We start from the raw sequence: 4485 nt of genomic DNA, 5'->3' as shown, positions 1-4485 counted from the left end.
CTGAGTCATACAAATGATTCTTTCAAAACAGCTGAATCCTTCAGGAGCGAATCAAATGACTGTTTTTATGAATGGCTCAGTGAATCAGTGATTCGCCCAAGCCAACGCGGATAATTATAAATGAGTAAAAAAAAAAATATAATGATTGGTAAGAACCAAGTGCAAAGCCGATGTGGGACTGAGCTTGAATAGCTTCAGCGTCAGCGACTTGTTATAGTACAAAATCGCTGTCAATCAAAAGGAGATGCAGTCTTTCGACAGACCCTCCAGTCATCACGCAGAAGCCTGCAGTCCAGGCCAGCCCACTCCTCCATTCACCCCCAGAGACGCTGAGCGTCCATGGACGGGACATAATCGCAGCATTTATCCAATGACCGTCTAGTTTCGAAGCACTGAAAAAAACTGTTCAAAGCAGCCCCATTGAAGTCAATGGACGCTAGGCTTCAACGTTGAAATGCACTATGACACTACGGGAATGTATGAGAAGGAAATCGAGTCAGCCGACCTGCTGTATGTAGCGGATTCTGAACGAACTCGTCTTCAAGATGAACGTGTTCTAACGCATTTTTAGTCAATAAAATGTTAACACAATAGTACATATTTGACCATTATTTTTTTTGACGTTATAGGGGAAGCCAAGCTTCCCTTGCAGTCTTAAAGAAATCCCCACTGGTTTACTTTGTTTTAGATAATTTACTTATATTTTGTATTTTAGTAGCGATTTTGTTTGTTTGCGAATTTAAGTTTCTGGAAAAAAATGTTTTTTTTTTCTTTTCTCTCTCTCCATATGATGTGTATGTGTGTCATGCTCTGTCTTTGTTTTTAGGGTGACCTTTTAACATTCTGTCAAGGGTCTACAGATTCTGGCACATTTACAGTCATGTTTATTAATGTGCATTGCCCCTGTAAATAAATAAATTAATACAAAAATAAATAAATACAATCTTTTATGAAACAAGTTGTGACAGCCACTGTGTAAATGATTATATTTCAACAACAAATACAAATTGTATAATTTAGAAGTTAATTTAAAAACTGCATTATGTGCAATTTACATGTTTGCATACAAATCTTTAATTCAAGTGTTGATTATTATAGTTAAAAATAAATAGTAATTTAATTTTGGGCTCTGTTGTTAGTTGTAACCTTATAGTAATGTAAAAAAAAAAACGAAACCATACCAAACCGTGACGTTAAAACCAAGGTACGTACCGAACCGTCAAGTTTATGTACTGTTACACCCTTAATATAAATCTTAAAATAAAAAAGCATGCACATTAATCAGTCTAGTCATGGTCTCTCTCTCTTTCATTCGGATGCACGTCTTGTTGCATTGTTTCTCTCTTAACGGATCCAAATACAATTTTGTTGCCCATTCTCAATGGGAAAGTGGCAAAGCAACATTGCTCGGCAACATTTCTCAAAAGTTGCCCGTGTATCATAAGCTTTATAACCTCATTATTTCTCACTAAAACCTAACTGAAGCAGCACATGCCCTTGATACAAATTCTAAAAGTGACGTATGTTTAACTGTCAACTTGAGCTTTGAATCCATGGCGAAAGGAAGTAGTTCCGCACAGAAGAGGGCACTCCGTTGTTTCTTGTTTAATTGCATACATGTACCATCAAACTGTTGTATAAACGCAATATCACTCTCGTACTGCGGCCTCGTGCCTCTGGCCTAATCACAGCCATGCTGATATAGAACAGGTATCGCTCTCGTACTCGAGCTCATATATATATATATATATATATATATATATACACACACACACACACACACACACACACACACACATATATATATATACATACAGTGGAGGAAAAAAATGATTTGATCCCCTGCTAATTTTGTACGTTTGCCCACTGACAAAGAAATGATCAGTCTATAATTTTAATGGTAGGTTTATTTGAATATTGAGAGACAGAATAACAACCAAAACATCTAGAAAACACATTTCAAAATTGCATTTTAATGAGTCAAATAAGTATTTAATCCTAACAATCGGCAAGATTTCTGGCTCCCAGGTTTCTTTTATACAGGTAGGAGCTGAGATTAGGAGCACTCTCTTAAAGGAGTGCTCTAATCTCAATTTGTTACCTGTATAAAAGACATATATCCACTGAAGCAATCAATCAACCAGATTCCAAACTCTCCACCATGGCCAAGACCAAAGGGCTGTCCAAGGATGTCAGGGACAAGATTGTAGACCTACATAAGGCTGGAATGGGCTACAAGACCATCGCCAAGCATCTTGGTGAGAAGGTGACAACAGTTGGTGCGATTATTCGAAAATGGAAGAAACACAAAATAACTGTCAATCTCCCTCGGTCTGGGGCTCCATGCAAGATTTCACCTCGTGGAGTTTCAGTGATCATGAGAATGGTGAGGAATCAGCCCAGAACTACACGGGAGGATCTTGTCAATGATCTCAAGGCAGCTGGGACCATAGTCACCAAGAAAACAATTGGTAACACACTACGCCGTGAAGGACTGAAATCCTGCAGCGCCCGCAAGGTCCCCCATCTCAAGAAAGCACATGTGCAGGCCCTTCTGAAGTTTGCTAATGATTCAGAGAGGAACTGGGTGAAAGTGTTGTGGTCAGATGAGACCAAAATCCAGCTCTTTGGCATCAACTCAACTCGCCATGTTTGGAGGAGGAGGAATGCTGCCTATGACCCCAAGAACATCATCTCCACCATCAAACATGGAGGTGGAAACATTTACATTTACATTTACATTTAGTCATTTAGCAGACGCTTTTATCCAAAGCGACTTACAATTGGGGAATACATCGAGCGATTAATCTTGAAGAGGCAATCAGACATACGAAGTGCTTGCAACACCAAGTCTCAGACATTGTTCAAATAAATACAAACTACCAAAGGAAGGAATAAGTAAAGATAATTTTTTTTTTTTTTTTTTTTTTTTTTAAGTTTAGGATGAAGTCAAGTGCTGTCGAAAGAGATGAGTTTTCAGTTGTTGCTTGAAGATTGACAGGGATCCAGCATTCCGGATAGAGGTGGGAAGATCGTTCCACCAGCCAGGAATGGTGAATGAGAATGATCTAGAGAGTGATTTTGCGCCTCTCTGTGATGGTATCACGAGGCGTCGCTCACTAGCAGATCTCAGATTTCTGGAGGGGATGTAGTTTGTTAATAGAGAGTGCAAGTAAACGGGTGCTGAGCCAGTGGTTGTTCTATATGCAAGCATCAGTGTCTTGAACTTGATGCGAGCCGTGATTGGTAGCCAGTGCAGGGAGATAAAGAGAGGTGTAACATGGGCTCTTTTGGGCTCGTTGAAGACCAGTCGTGCCGCTGCATTCTGAATCATTTGTAGAGGTTTGACTGTATTAGACGGAAGTCCAGCCAGAAGAGCATTGCAATAGTCCAGCCTAGAAATGACAAGGGCCTGGACAAGAAGTTGTGCAGCATGCTCTGTCAGAAAGGGCCTGATCTTTCTGATGTTATATAGTGCAAACCTGCAAGATCGAGCAGTTTTGTAATGTGGTCTTTGAAGGTCAGCTGATCATCAAAGATTACACCAAGATTTCTGACCGAAGTTGATGGGGTTATTGTTGATGAACCTAACTGGATCGTGAAGTCATGCTGTAGAGTCGGAGTGGCAGGGAGGACAAGAAGCTCAGTCTTTGCCAGGTTGAGCTGCAGGTGATGTTCTTTCATCCATGCCGAGATGTCCGCCAGGCAACCTGAGATCCTTGCAGTTACCGTTGGATCATCTGGTTGAAAAGAGAGGTAGAGCTGTGTGTCATCAGCGTAGCAATGGTATGAGAATCCATGTGCCTGTATGATGGGACCCAGTGATGTAGTGTATGTGGAGAAGAGGAGGGGTTCAAGAACTGATCCCTGAGGAACCCCAGTGACCAGTGTATGTGCTTTGGATACCTCACCTCCCAGGCCACCCTGAAAGACCTACCAGTGAGATAGGATTCAAACCAGCGAAGTGGAATGCCAGAGATGCCCAGTGATGAGAGGGTGGACAGGAGTATCTGATGATTGACAGTGTCAAAAGCGGCAGATAGGTCCAGCAGAATGAGGACTGATGATTTGGAATGGGCTTTTGCAATTCGCAGGGCTTCAGTGACCGAGAGAAGCGCAGTCTCAGTTGAATGGCCCCTCCTGAAACCTGACTGTTTAGCATCCAGTTTGTCGTTCTGTGAAAGAAACAGTGAGACTTGGTTGAAGACAACTCGTTCAAGTGTTTTCGCTATGAACGGAAGGAGAGAGACAGGTCTGTAGTTTTCTATAAGAGAAGTGTTTAATGTAGGTTTTTTGAGCAGTGGGGTTACCCGAGCCTGCTTGAACGCAATGGGGAAGTTACCTGTGAGTAGGGATGTGTTGATGATGTGTGTGAGTGCAGGTAAGAGTGTGGGTGAGATTGCTTGGAGAAGGTGTGAGGGATTGGGTCAAGAGGACATGTTGTAGGATGGTTGGAGAGGAGAAGCTTGGATACTTCAGCTTCAG

The 4485-nt window shown here is 41.6% G+C and overlaps 1 pseudogene; it reads right to left on the bottom strand.

Moving 5' to 3' along the window:
- Positions 1–2725: 2725 nt before the first annotated feature.
- LOC131524727 (uncharacterized) lies at positions 2726–3846 on the bottom strand (annotated as a pseudogene).
- Positions 3847–4485: the final 639 nt, after the last annotated feature.

This window comes from Onychostoma macrolepis, chromosome 18 (assembly GCF_012432095.1).
Source record: "Onychostoma macrolepis isolate SWU-2019 chromosome 18, ASM1243209v1, whole genome shotgun sequence".
NCBI classification, from domain to species: Eukaryota; Metazoa; Chordata; class Actinopteri; order Cypriniformes; family Cyprinidae; genus Onychostoma; species Onychostoma macrolepis.
This window is presented reverse-complemented; position numbering and strand designations above follow the sequence as displayed.